The 15584-nt window shown below is 38.0% G+C and overlaps 1 long non-coding RNA gene across 1 annotated transcript; it reads left to right on the top strand.

Annotated features, from left to right (window-relative positions):
* The first annotated feature begins 2414 nt into the window (after nucleotides 1–2414).
* Nucleotides 2415–3995, top strand: LOC127135957 (uncharacterized). Its single transcript, XR_007808664.1, has 6 exons — nucleotides 2415–2484; nucleotides 2565–2860; nucleotides 2953–3334; nucleotides 3409–3490; nucleotides 3580–3675; nucleotides 3776–3995. It is a non-coding gene; the product is annotated as an uncharacterized LOC127135957 (long non-coding RNA).
* The last annotated feature ends 11589 nt before the right edge of the window (nucleotides 3996–15584 follow it).

Raw genomic sequence — 15584 nt, 5'->3', positions numbered from 1 at the left:
AAGCAATGCACATATCAAGTGTGAAGGACTTAAACCCGAAATTTGCAAATCTGTCATATTTTGGGGTTATCGAGCGCATTTTGGTGTTTGATTATGAGAAGTTTCAGATTCCTATATTTGGTTGCAAGTGGGTTGAAAATAATAATGGCATACGAGTGGATAAGTCAGGATTTTTGCAAGTTGATCTTAATAGGGTGGGTTACACAGATGAGCCTTTCATTCTAGCCTCTCAAGCTAAACAAGTATTCTATGTCACTGATCCGACAAGTACGAAATGGTCTATAGTGCTTTTATCTAACAAAGTAATTGATGAAAGAATTGGAGATCAAGGTGATATTGATGTTGAGATTGAATCTTTTACCATAAATGATCAAAATGAGAATGAATCATGTATTAGAAATGATCATAATGAGGGTATTTGGATCAATCCAACCGTCCGCGTTGTTAAAAGAAAAGTAGAACATATTCCTACCAAGAAAAGAAAGAGACGTTACTGAAAAAGGTAATAGTATAATTATAGCCTATGTCATTCAAGAAAATTTAATTATAGCCTATGTCATTTTATATTATTCAATATATATATGGATTATTGATTATGGATTTTTATATTTTTCATTTCATTTTTATATTTTTTCTTTATTACAGGTTAAATGGCTAGTGATCAAGAAAACTCACAAGATGCAAATGCTCCTGATGATACTTCAGAAAAAGAAATTACACGAGGCATCACTATTATGAAGAGTATCATTCGTGATAGAGATAAAGCAGTAACATATAATGTAAATTGGAATGCTGATAACCAACTAATTGGGTCTAATGCTGCAAAGTTGGCAAGCTACATTGGTACACTTGTTCGTATGCACATTCCAATCACTGCTACAAGATGGAGTAATAAAGAGTTGGGTAGCGCTAAAGATAATATTTGGACTGAGATACTGGTACAATATATGATTGTTTATATTTTCTTTATATTGACGATAATGTGTTTAAATTACTTATACTAACACACTCTATTCCAATATTTTTTCGTAGAGGTCTTTTAACATTGAAGATACAACTATCCGAAAAAAGTATATACTTCAATTGGCCGGAAAAAGACACAGAGGGTGGAGAACGTTTTTAACAAACAAGTATCTTAAGGACAAAGAAAATTTTTTTGTTGAATATGATCCGGAATATCCAGTGAAGTATGCGATCTTCATTACAGAAGAAGAATGGGTTGCTTTTGTAGCCCAAAGAAGAGACGAAAATTTCAAGAAAGTGAGTGCCACAAATCGCGAGAGAGCGTCAAATCCCACGTATGCATACAAAAAAGGGCGTTTGGGATATGCACGCTTAGAGGAAAAAATTGTAAGTATACAAAAATGCTACGATCTTATTAATTGTCTCAATGTGTTATAATTGATTATCTTATTATTTGTGTCAATGCGTAGTTAGACGAGACGAAAAGTGACGCAACATCACTTCCGCCACATGTTTTGTGGAAAGAAGCTCGTGTGGGAAAGGATGAAACTGTTAGGGATGACGTTCAACATATTTATGATGAATGTGTAAGTAGAACATTGTGTCTTTAATTAAATCAAAAGTTTAATAATATATAATTAATTTTTTTATCTCCACTAATAATTTCCGATATGTAAATGAATTTCAGGAGACCCTATCTCAATCGATAAGCACAGCTGAGGACCAGGAGAACAGGAGCGTACTTAGTAGAGCACTAAATGTTCCTGAATATCCCGGTCGGGTGAGGGGTAAAGGGCATGGTTGTACTCCAACTTCCTTGTATAAGAATCCAAGGAGAAGAAATCCTAGCAATCAAGAAGTGATGGAGACGTTGCAGGCATTACAAGCGCAAGTTCTTCAATTGCAAAAGGATAATGAGAGATATAGGTGTATGGAAAAGTGCAGTTCACAGTTGAAAGAAACTAGTGAGAAAGCCAGTATCAATTGTCAAAATAAATTTCCCGAGGTAATTATATATGTTATTTTGAAATTAAAATAGCACATTTATGTTAATTGAAATATATACACATTAAAAGTAACATATTTATTATTGGTTTAGGGCATTTCATCTTGTCAGCTATACTTATCGTCACCGACTTATCGCCTAGTTGGCAAGGGAAAAGTGCACAACACTTCGGGAGATTTACTTCACCATAGACCGCTCCCGGATGGACACCTTAAAGTATCGGTTGATGTTGTATTAGATAAGGATGCGTTGCTACCGATACCTGACATTGTTTCAGAGACAACATTCCTGCGAGATGCAATAGGATCATTTGTTGCATGGCCCTTGGATCTCATTTTCATTGATGATGAGGTATGTTGAATTCAAAAACCACTATGAATCTTTTAGTATTCAAATGTCAATTCTGAACCGTTAAGTTAATTTTTTTTACATGGTAATTTTAGACGCCTACAAAACCCGCATCTAAGGATAAAGGGATTTCGCGGCACAACGAGTCTGTTGCATCACAAAAAGAGGTATATTGAAAGTGTTAATTATATGATCCGAATCAAAAAATGCATGATTTTATAATTTACCTATGTTATATGATTTATAGGTATTTGCTCAAGGGTCACAACAACTGAGCCAGAAAATTGGTAGTCGACAGAAAAACAAAAGGGATCTTCCAGTGACTTCTTTGCCAAAAAAAGGTGCTTTTGTGCCTCGATACCAGATATCTCTTGAAACACTTGTTGACTCATCAGATATGGCAACAGCTGGTGCTATTCGCTTACTGGATATGGAGGAAGATATCTTTGGTTATTCATGCACTGAAACAATCGGAAAAGAAGATCTGGAACATATTTTTCGGCATCAAGAATTAGGCGTCGGTGTTATACACACATACATCCGGTAATCCGATCTATATATTATTTAATTACTTGAACAATTTATTTACACATTTCAATAAAAATAGTCTAATGTTTATTATGTTTTTATTGAAGGTTCTTGTATGACAATTTCATGCGCGGGAATGATCAATTGTCAAACAGATTCCGTTTCGTGTCTTCCTCCCTGGTCAACAAAGCATTAATTTGTAGGGAACCGGATTCATGTAGAGAGTACTTAGTCAAGAGATTCATGGCCAGCAGTACAAACAACTTGTATCTTTGGCCGTATAATTCAGGGTTAGATTTTAATTCTAAGTTTATTCTAATCTTTAATTGTTTCTTTTACGTAAAAAATTTCCATATAAACTTTTGTTTTAATTTATAGGTGTCACTGGTTGTTGCTTGCTCTTGATCCTTTAAAAGAAGTGGTATATTTTCTGAATTCGATAGATGGTGAATGGACAAATTATCCGGATATGAAGCAATTAGTTGATACGTAAGTGAGACTGTTCTAAATATTCGTGTATATTTATGTGAGATTGTTCTAAATATATGTTTTTATTTTGTTAGATCAATAAAAGTGTTCCGATCTCAAAGACAAGCTCGAGTACCACGTACTAAATCCAGCAACATTACGTGGATAAAAGTGCAGGTACTTTAATTTTCACAATTTTGCTTATAATAGTGATGCTACTTGATAAGAAAAGATAACTATACATTCTTATTTATTTTTCTATGTAGTGTCCTCTACAGCGCAACGGTATCGATTGCGGATACTTTGTAATGAGGTTTATGAGGGAAATCATTAATATGAATCAAATAGAGATTCCAATCACGGTATGGATTTATAACTTAGGATTTGTTTTAATATTTATCGAATATTTCATATTATTTATTACTTTTAACTAAATCATGCATATTATGTTTTGTTATGTAGTACTTTGATGAATACAAGTGTGCTCATTACACGAGACTGCAGTTGGAACAAATCAAGGAGGAATTGTGTCAATATTTTATTGAGAAAAGATTAATTATATAATGGTTTCAAAATAACATGAATACTTTGATGAAGAATGGTTTCTGGTTGGCAAGTGTATAGTTCTTTATATTTTTAACAGATTAGTTATGACTCCAAATAGGCCGTATAACATATTAGTTTTGACTTGTGTATAGTTCTTTATAATTTTAGTGATATCTTTAATTTCATGGATAGATTAATGTGTTCATTCTTGTGTTGGTTTGCTTTAAAAAATTACAAATGCTTGAATTATGACTCCAAATGTGTTCAGTGCCTATCTATCCTTGTGTTGGTTTGCTTGAATTATGACTCCAAATGTGTTCATTCTTGTGTTGGTTTGCTTGTGTTGGTTTAAAAAATTACAAATGCTTGAATTATGACTCCAAATGCTTGAATTAGAGAGGCTTGATTTACAGGTTTATGGGATTATTCCCAAAAATATTACAGGTTGAAATGGTAGGCTTAAACTGAAGGCAGCGTTTTGTTATTTTACTAGAGGAAAAGACAGCGCTTTTTAGTAAAAAGCGCTGCTAAAGGTTGTCAATAGAGAGCGCTTTTTACTAAAAAGCGCTGCTAAAGGTTGTCAATAGAGAGCGCTTTTTAGTAAAAAGCGCTGCTATAGGTTGTCAATAGAGAGCGCTTTTTACTAAAAAGCGTTGCTATAGGTTGTCAATAGAGAGCGCTTTTTAGTAAAAAGCGCTGCTATAGGTGGTATATAGACAACCTTTAAGAGCGCTTTTTACTCAAAAGCGCTGCTAAAGGTTGTCAATAGAGAGCTCTTTTTAGTAAAAAGCGCTCTTAAAGGTTGTCTATATACCACCTTTAGCAGCGCTTTTTACTAAAAAGCGCTCTCTATTGACAACCTTTAGCAGCGCTTTTTAGTAAACAAAAAGCGCTGCTAAAACCTATAGCAGCGCCACCTACGGCAGCGCTTTTAAGCGCTTTTAAAGGCCAAAAAAAGCGCTCTCATAGGTCTTTTTTGGCGTAGTGAGTAGTGTATCATCCAAGCGATTCTGCGGTGTTAATAGAGTTAAGACGTTGAGGATCTCTATTGGATGAATTGTCAGAATTTTGAGGAATGAGTGAATTTGCTAGTGGAGTAAGATATACTCACTAATATGGAATAAGCATAGTGAGTAATTATGTATAGTAAAGGAGAAAGGATGGTTATGTTACGCATATGTCATAAGGTCTGGAAGTGAGGTAGTGTATTAGTGTTTCAATTTCTAAGGCCACTAAAATATTTTGGAAGAACAAGAGTACTTAATGGAATATATATATTTGGAATGGTACCTTGCAAGTGGTTAAAGACTTGAGGGTTAAGGACGTTCAGTTTTGTTGGGAGCCTAAGGTAGTGGTGAAGTCTAAGGAGAGACTCGAGGACATGGTTGCCTATTCCAAGTGAAACATGTATGGACAAAATGGAGGTTAGAAGATAAACCAAGTATGTTCAGTTTTAGAAGGGAGATTGGATTTGAGATAGCTCGTCAGCGGTTCAGTGTTAGTAAGAGACCATTATGGAATGATGAGTTACCTAAAGATCAATTATAAGAGTTTGTGTTGGAGACAGATAACGCATATTATATAGTAATGGAAGCTCCAGTGGGTTTTAGTTGTATGAGAACTGGTTGAGGATAAGAGCAATTAAGTTGGATTTAAGGACTTCTAGTAGAATGGTTTTTGTAATTGGAACGGAGAGAATTACCATAGGGAGACAAGTGAACACCGAGTGCGGAAGTAGTGTGGATGTTGCAATACAACTGTTGTAATGGGGCACATTTTAGATAGAGGCACAATGGGACCATTAAGATTCATTAAGACAAAGTTATGGGCGTGTAGTTGATGATTGTTCACATCGAGGATTTCTAGAGTATGTAGTGTGTAACACCCGAGGTCGGAGAGGCCGAAGAGTGGTTACATGTAACATCCGAGGGCGATGGAGTGGTTGTCGATGCATGATGCATGACAATGAGACACTCCTAGCAACTTCTAGCAACTTCTAGGGGAAAAACCAAATTCACATTGGAATGAGAGGGATCCTGAGGCGGTGTAGGTATGAGACTACATGGTTGAAAGAAGGCTTATAAGGATTAATTGGTACTACCTATATCAACAAGATGCATCTTCTTTTCGGTATCCTAACCAATAAGAACTCCATAGTTAAGCGTGCTTGACTTGGAGTAATATTGGGATGGGTGACCTTCTGGGAAGTTTCCTGGAAAGTGTGCGAGTGAGGACAAAACATGTTGAAAAGGCCCGTGTTGATTTGTGGGGTTAGTTGATAATCCTGAAAGCAGTCTGGGGTGTTACATAGTGGAATAGAGGAAGTTAAACCTTGGTGTTAAGAGAAGTATGTGATAGCAGCATTATGGTCATAAGTAAGTGTAATGGATTCCTTGTCTTGAGATGGATGTAAAGTAACATACATTTTGTTGAGCAGTGAGTCTTGTATTCTAAGAAGTTGAGTTGATGATAGACAATGAAAGATAAGCTAAGCTGGAGCATGTGGACTAAGTGTAGAATGTGGAATATTTTATGTTGTAAGAGTTTATTGGGGGGAAATGAGGATTATTCGTAGGAAGTTATAGAGACAAGTAACCCCGGTATGATGCAGTGTGTAGTAGGTATTGGTTTAGAATAAAATTTCAATCATAAGTGTGTGGCAATGATGAGGTTCATCTTAAGTGCATTTTATTTGGATTGAAAGAGTAATATTGGCTTATTGGAAATCTGGTTGTTATTTATCTTCTTGAGAAGTATTTGGTTGGTTGGTTAGTCGCGGAGTATAAACATTCACACCGTGTTGGAGCTAAGGATGTCTTAAATGTCATAAGTGTACCGTTGTGGATGTACAAATCGAGGATGGAGTTACAAGTTACCACAAGTCAGATTAGTAGTTTTAAAATTGGGATTTCCGAAGGTGTAGTGCATAGTTGGTCATCTGTAGAGAGTTCATGGAAGTCAGACGCGTGGGAAAACCAACCTGGTAGACCATGCTCAGTTTAAGCGAGTTTGGGAAGTACCACTATTATGATTATGAATAACTGTACGGAACGGATTTGGAAGAGACCTACTAAGTGGTGATCTGGAAGAGATTAGCTAGGTGTGTGGTATAATTGATAGGGTGTGAAGCGGTTCGTCATGGTATGAAATTGATTGATTCATTTGGATTCATAGCCTTAGATGTAAACTCCCTGAGAGTGGTAATGGATGTGTACGATGATACTCTACCCTATCGGAAGGATTCATGAGTTATACTTCCCAGGAAGAACGAGAATTAGTTATTCCTACGGTTAAACATGTAACTCGGATGGTATGTTAGTAAGAGCATGAGCTAAGAATATGGAAGATGGGACATAATGATTGAGATGAATGATTTTGGATACAAAGTGAAATGTTATCTCTAGATGTGTATGGAATATTGTGTGTGACTCTATGAGGTGTATGGACACTCATAGTTGTTAGACGGTGTGGCTAGTGATCGAGAGGGGGGGTGAATAGATCACCTCAAAAAATTTAACGGATTTAACGTTTAATCAGAGTTTTTAAAAATGGCGGAAAGAAGCAGTCCCGAATCGACTTCCGTCTATTCTGAACCGCTACTAGAAAGTCGGACACGCAAGTGCAGTTGCTGGATTTTAATGAGAATGACAGAGATAATACACACAGAATTTTAACATATTGAATGCGCTTATCCTTAAATTCTATTTCCAATGAACACAATCAATTTAACCGTTTTGTCAAACAGTTGGTGTGTGTGTGTTTGATGATAATCAACAATGGTGTATGACTAAAAGTTTTATTATCACTGTTGTCCAGAAAAATGATCAATCACCACACACTAACAGAAATTGCAAAACGGTTTTGTAACGTAAAGAAGATTAAGGTAAGAATATGATACGCAGAGATTTGGTAAGGAAGTTCCCCACGTCGTCCTCGCGTGTGGGTACGTCTCCCTCTCAATTTCAAATGAAATTGAGAACTTTGATTATCAATTATTGCCGAATCCGTTGATACAAGGTTTTGATACAAAGACAGAATTTCTAAACTCCAAGAACCTCTTCTTGTATAAACCTTCACTTGATCTGAGCTCGATCAAGATTTTCCTGCACAAAGTTGCAAACAATTCACCGGTTCCACGACCTGCTTGCGAAATCCCCCGATCTCCAAACGCAACGCTGCGGCTGAATATGTTCTGCAAATGTGACTCCCAAACCCTCAAGAACACACCAGTTCTTGAAGGACAAACCAGTAGGTTTTTCCTAGAAACCCCCTTCAATCTTCGACTCAGCTAGATCCTCGATCGTTCCACTGCAACCCACAGCTAGATCCTTGATCGTACCACTGAACGTTATCTCAATCCTTCTTTAATCCAAAGAACAAGAATTGTTATGTGTAATTGTTCTTGAAGAGAAGTGATTGAGAAGATGAAGAAGATGAAGTCTCTTTCAGGTTTCTATGTGCTCACAAACAATTGCTCCAACACTGCTTTTGATCTGTGTTCAATTGTTTTCCCTCAATGAATTCGTCGCTTTTGTCTGCTGTTGAAACCTGTTCTTATATGCTGCAGAAACAGTTGCTGTTATGACTTAAAACAACTTTGTGTATTGATGCATAATAGTGTGTATCGATACATACTGTAAGTTGAGTGAATATTTGGTGAAATCAATTACTCATGTATCGATGCATAAATCGTGTGTATCGATGCATGTGATTTTTACACTGATATGTATCGATGCTTAATGCTCATGTATTGATGCACAGGCAGTCTCAAGTAGTCCTGTATCGATGCAGGAATCGTGTGTATCGATACATAGAGTTTTTGGCTTTCCATGTATTGATGCATGGCTCGTATGCATCGATGCATACTGATCAGAAATTGTTTTGTAATTAATCACATGTTACATGTATCGATGCAAAGGCTCATGTATTGATACATACTGTTATAAAATGCATTTTAATAGTTATTTTAAGGGAATTTTCAATGTAGAATGTTTATGCAACAATAAAGTGGGATGATGGACAATATAAGAACAGTATTATATCATGTAATGCTATGCACAATCAATTTGGATGATGATCACACAATTTGCTATCATTAAAAATTAATTCGAGTTAAAGAATTCTTTCACAAACTCCCCCTTTTTGATGATGGCAAATTCTTGGCAAGATGTGTGATACTCCCCCTGAGTTTGTGCATATCTGCGTTTTCTCCCCCTTTGTCAACATCAAAAAGAGGAAGACACATAGTTATCAAGCAGAAAGTGTAGCAGGGCATGGCAAAAATGGATAATAGGCTATCAATCACAAAGAAAGAAGCTGTAAGTTAAAGAATCATTCACAAAAAATCATTCAAACAGTAAGGGCAATAACAAATAGAGGTAAACAGAAATTGAAAAGCATTTTAAGTGTGCGAACAAGTTTAAGAGTTACATAAGCTAAACCATATAATGTGCAACAAAATAAAACATGAGCAATATGAAATGAAATGCAGTGAGATGAAAGGGTGGTTGGTTAATTTGGATTGTTGCCACCACAGGACTCCTCATCATGTCTGTCAGGATCTCGGTAGCTTGGCGGAGGCGGAGGAGGAGGCATTGTGTCTGGATTTTGGCCCATGAAGGAGTATCGCCTAAATCGATTCTGAACTTCAATGCTTCTAAAGCTGTCCATAATCCCAGGATTTTCACGGCAATCATCCATAAAGCCGGACATTTCGTTGTAGAAAACCTGATGCCATTTAACCAAGTCTTGGTGCCAAGCGTGTTGATTGTGATACATCCGTGTATGCTCATCATGCCAGTCCCGATGCTCGTTGTGCCATTCAGTTTGTTGAACATGCCAGTACCGTGCTTCTTCATGGCGTTCTTTGTTGACGATTTCCATCTGTTGAAGCATGTGAGTGATGTCCGCATTTGGTGTTGAGGCTGAAGTACCACCGGCGAATGGAGGGGCTGTAGGTTCAGGTACGTAGTTGGTGGGAGACCATCTTCGTGGCACCCACTCACCCCAACCAGTATTGGCCTCAGCTTGAGGCACATCTGTTTCAGGCGCATCCTGCATTTCTTCATCAGGTTGTTCTTCAGCAACATGGATGCGTTCCGAAGGCACGTCAAAGTTGTAAATTCTGGTTTTGGATTTTCTTTCAAAAAAGTAGAAGCATTTGCGGTCTTTGTCCCATCGATATCCCATATGCGATAGAGTGGCAGAGTCAAATTCTTGAGCTGCAGATGGAGATAGGAGAGGCACAATAGGTATTGCAACTTTCCAAAACTTAAGAATTTTCATTACTTGAGAGGCATACCCTAGAGCCACAGATTTGGAGCTGTCTCGGACATAAAATAGACGTTTTACAAAGTAGTTCGCCCAATTTAAGAGAATCTTATTTTGCAGAATGTAGAGAAGATGTATGCTAGGCCTATCCAACCGAGAGTGGCCACTGTTGGTTGGACGCAGAATGTGTGTAATGATCCAGTGAAGAATACGCGGAGTTTGTTTGATCATACCTGATGTGATGTGTTCGTCCTCACTCAACGGTCTATCAATCTTTAGGATAGAAGTTGTAAAGTCCTTCAGGTCAAATTCAGGATCAAAATGCAGGTCATGCCAGGACTTGAAAACCATCGACGGAAGCGGCATTTGAAACACCGTTTCCCAATCAGAGGCTTCAAAGGTATATGTTCTGACTCCGATAGAACACCGGAACATATAGCCTGGACCAGTGTGTAAACCAGCATAAAAGGCCCGGATGAAATCCTCATGATAGTCATCTTTTGTAGATAGAAAGGACCCAAGTCTTTGTGCATGTAACAGTTCAACTACTTCATTTAGGTGCAGATGAACAGCATCTGTTTTATCAAAGATATGAGGTTTCATTACCAACCTGGCCTTGAAGGATTCCTCAAATTCAGCAGCAATGGCAGGATGAAGAATGTTTAAGGCATTTGAAGGAACATCTGGTGGTTGCTGAGACGTACCGGCTGCTTCCTTTCCCTTTCCTTTTCCTTTGGCTCTGGCTGGAATGGTGCGTGGAGGCATGGTGATATGAGATTTAGGGTTTTACCAAGTTTGTGAGAGAGTGAAGATGAGAAGGATTAGGGTTAGCCACTGGTTTTGGGGTTTTTGAGGGCAGATGAGATGAAGTAATGAGATAGGAAGTGAGATGATTGGCTGATGTGTCGATGCATGAGAGAGAAAGAAATGCATTTAATGCAGATAGCATCAGTATGTATCGATGCAGATAGTCATGCGTCGATGCCTAGTATTCAAAATTTTCATGTGTATCGATACATGCGATGGATGCGTCGATGCCAAGTGTTTACAATTGCCCTGTGTATCGATACGTGCGATGGATGCATCGATACATCCTGAAGCAGTTTTTGAAAGAAATTGAATTTTTGAATATATGGATCGATGCAGGCGTCATTTGTGTCGATGCATACTGATGTTGAACCAGTTTTTAATGAATTTTAATGCAGTATGAATATGCATTATGCACTGTCATGATGATTATGCTCAACAGAGATTCAGAAGTCAAATTTTAGTGTGCACACAATATGGACAGGAGTTATGCAGTCAAATTTTGTGTCAACTAGAGTAAGGATATTTGATGTAACATACACAATCACTTAGCAATAAGAAAATTGTAGAAAGGATTGATATTACCTCTGTTGGAGAACTCTTGTGATGTATAATTGACATCTAAAACAGCCCTTATCAACCATGGTGAGGCAGAATATAATTAAGAGATAACATGCTTATGACATCAATTGAGAAAGATCTAAGATTCCCAATTCGCGACGAATGTTGAAGAAAGGTTCCGTTGCCAATGGTTTAGTGAAAATATCAGCAAGCTGATTTTTGGAATCAACGTGCTCAAAGACAACGTCTTCTTTTTCAACATGATCACGAAGGAAATGATGTCTAATCTCTATGTGTTTAGTGCGTGAGTGTAAAACAGGGTTTTTTGTAAGGTTTATGGCACTAGTGTTGTCACATTTGATAGGAATACGTTTGAGTTGAATGTTGAAGTCTTGTAGTTGCTGCTTCAGCCATAAAATCTGAGCGCAACAACTACCGGCTGCAACGTATTCTGCCTCTGCAGTTGACAAAGCCACAGAAACTTGCTTTTTGCTATGCCAACTGACCAAGGAGTTTGAAAACAGGTGACATGTGTAACACCCCGAATAAAATAAGAGAATTATTTAAATTAAGTTAATAATAATATATTTATTAATTTAATTAAATAAACTGAATTATTGGATTATTATTATTATTATTTTGGAATAATAATTATTGGAAAATATATAAGTTGGAATAAGGAAAAAGAGTTTTCATTTTTGTAAAAGGGTTTTACGTGAAAACTGAGAAGCGGCAGAGAAGAGGAGAAAGGGGCAAAGAGGAAGAACCAGAGAGCAAAGGTTGGAGAAGAGCTTGGAGCTTAGAGATTTTGCCGGATTAACTCAGGTAAGGGGGGTTTATCGTCGTTTAATGGGTATTATCGATTAACATGTAATGGGTAGTGATAAGCCGTCGATTGACCCTAATTGAGATTTAGAATGTTGAGAAATTATGTTGAATAAGTTGTATTAAAGCTGAAATTGAATTTGTGTTTGAGTGTATTGTGAATTTCTGAGCGTATAGCTTTTTACGGAAGTTGAATCGGAGGTCCGGAAGTCCTCCAACGGCGGAAAATGCGGAAACTCTGCATTCTGCCTTGTGTTAGCGCAGGAACTGCTGTTTCGCCTGCGTTAACCGGTTAACCCAGGGTGTTAACCGGTTAACACTGTTATAAATTGTGAAAAATGTTGAGTTTTGCCTGCGTTAACCGGTTAACCTATAGCGTTAACCGGTTAACACTGTTGCGTTTTGCCTGGAAGTGTAATTTTCCTGCGTTAACCGGTTAACCTATAGCGTTAACCGGTTAACACTGTTGCAGTATGTAAAAATGGTTGATTTTTATGATGTAAGTGTAATTAGTGATTGGCCTATTGTATCCAATTGTGATAAATAAATTCGTGGAGTCTATGTTGCGAAATGTTGATGCAAATATGTTGATAAGTTGTTTTTGTGGAAAATATTAAGTTGTAGGCTGATGAGCCAAAGTTGAATATAAGTTGTTTTGTTGAAAATGCTGAGTTGTAGGCTGATGAGCCAAAGTTGATTTTTAAGTTGTTGTTGCTGAAAAAGCTGTTATGTTGTCGTTGTTATTATGTTGTGGAACTTCAAGTCGTACATGCCATATACATTCATATGCATTAAGTCGGGGCTTTTGCTCACACCACGTTGGCCTGGATTGGCAAAATTATGGGGCTTTTGCTCACACCACGTTGGCCTGGATTGGCAAAAATTTTAAGTTGAAAGTTGAAGGCTTATGCCTTGATGCCCACTAAACTGGCAATGATTTTAAGTTAGGAGTTTTACTCCAAATGGTACCACATGCATGAAGAGTCGAGTCTCATTTGAGTTGCATTTACGTTGTGTTTGAATATGATGTTGAGTTGAATATGCTGCTACCGACTGCATGATATGATGTGGGTGATTAACGTGTAAAGTTACTTAACATAACATGATGATTTATAATATTTGTTATATCGATTGAGGAACTCACCCTTACAGTTATATTTTTCAGGTAACGAGCAGTGAGTTGAGTAGAAGCTAGTGCTTGAAGTCTAGAGTGGTTTTAGTGGGTCATGCTCTGATAGATGTAACATCGGGACGGGATGTTTTATTTGTTGAATAAATGTTAATTTTAAGATATTACAGATGTTGAATGTTTCTATCCGCTGCGAATTTTTAAAGAAGTGTTTATGTTGAATTAAATAATGAGCATGACTGATTTTTACGGTGAATTATGTGAAGTATTATGTGACACCCTTGGTGCATGATTACTCTGATATTGATTTATATGCTGTTGTTTTAATTAAATATTTGGGGTATTTTAGAAGGGTGTTACATTAGTGGTATCAGAGCAGGTCGGTCTGTCCGGCCAGTTGTCGTGTCGTACTGTCTAACAATTGTGTAATTGTTACTAGTCTAACTTTTAAGTTGTGTTGTAGTGATAAGTTGAGATGGCTGGAAGGAATGACGCTGCAATGGCTGCCGCAATGCAAGCAATGGCACAAGCGGTGCAGAACTTGCCAAATGCTGGTGGTGATGCTGGGTCACGTAGCTTGGCGACTTTTCAGAGAGAGAATCCGCCGGTGTTTAAAGGGAAGCATGATCCAGATGCAGCCTTGGGATGGTTGAAAGAGATTGAGAGAATGTTCCGTGTTATGGATTGCACTCCAGCTCAGAAGGTTCGGTATGGTACTCACATGCTAGCAGTCGAAGCTGATGACTGGTGGCTAGAGACTCACGAGAGGTTGACCGTGGCAGGTGAAGTCATTACTTGGGATGTATTCCGTAGGGAATTCATGAGGAAGTATTATCCGGAAGATGTCCGTGGTAAGAAGGAAATCGAGTTCCTTGAGCTGAAGCAAGGAAACATGTCTGTCACTGATTATGCTGCGAAATTTGTGGAGCTGTCCAAATTTTATCCTCATTACACTGGTGGTGGTGCTGAATTTTCGAAGTGCATCAAGTTTGAGAACGGATTGCGCTCTGAAATTAAGAAGGCTGTTGGGTATCAGAAGATACGCATTTTTACTGATTTGGTTGATAGCTGCAGGATATTTGAAGAAGACAATAATGCTCATTACAAGATTGTCAGTGACCGCAGAGGCAAGCAACATCAAAACCGTGGCAAGCCGTATGATGTTCCAGCTGGAAAAGGGAGACAAAGAGCTGCTCCGGCTCAGAGAGCTAGTGGGGGAGGTGCTCCTACTGGTATAGTTTGCTTCAAGTGTGGTCAGGCTGGTCATAAGAGTAATGTATGCACTGCTGAAGTAAAGAGGTGTTTTCGCTGTGGTAAGATTGGCCATGCAATAGCTGATTGCAAGCACAAGGAAGTGATTTGTTTTAATTGCGGAGAAGAAGGGCATATTGGAAGTCAGTGTCAGAAGCCGAAGAAAGGGAATCAGTCAGGAGGCAAGGTCTTTGCTTTATCGGGTTCTGAGACTTCTGCAGATGATCGTTTGATCCGAGGTACGTGTTATATTAATGGCTTTCCTCTTGTAGCTATTATTGACACAGGTGCGACTCATTCCTTTATATCTTTGGATTGTGCTGTGAAACTTAAGTTAGAGATATCTGAGATGTTTGGTAGTATGGTAATTGATACTCCTGCGAAGGGTTCAGTGACTACTACTTCGGTTTGTTTAAATTGTCCTTTGAGTATTTTTGGTAGAGACTTTAGAATGGATCTAGTGTGTCTTCCACTAGTGCAGATTGATGTTATTCTGGGTATGAACTGGTTGGTGTTTAACCGAGTTTCTATCAATTGTTTTGATAAGACTGTGATATTTCCTGAGAGTGAGGAAGGAAAGAGTTTGTTTCTATCAGCGAGACAAGTGGATGAGGAAGTAGCTGATGGGGCAGAGTTGTTTATGCTGTTAGCGACTTTGGAGGCTAAAGATAAACTGATGATTTGCGACCTAGCTGTGGTGTGTGATTTTCCTGATGTGTTTCCGGAAGAAGTGAATGAATTGCCGCCAGAGCGTGAAGTGGAGTTCTCTATTGACTTGGTACCTGGTACTAGGCCGATATCGATGGCTCCGTACCGTATGTCTGCTGTTGAGTTAACTGAATTGAAGAGTCAGTTGGAAGATCTATTGGATAAGAAATTTAT

This window comes from Lathyrus oleraceus, chromosome 1, assembly GCF_024323335.1.
Source record: "Lathyrus oleraceus cultivar Zhongwan6 chromosome 1, CAAS_Psat_ZW6_1.0, whole genome shotgun sequence".
Classification (NCBI taxonomy): domain Eukaryota; kingdom Viridiplantae; phylum Streptophyta; class Magnoliopsida; order Fabales; family Fabaceae; genus Lathyrus; species Lathyrus oleraceus.
This window is presented reverse-complemented; position numbering and strand designations above follow the sequence as displayed.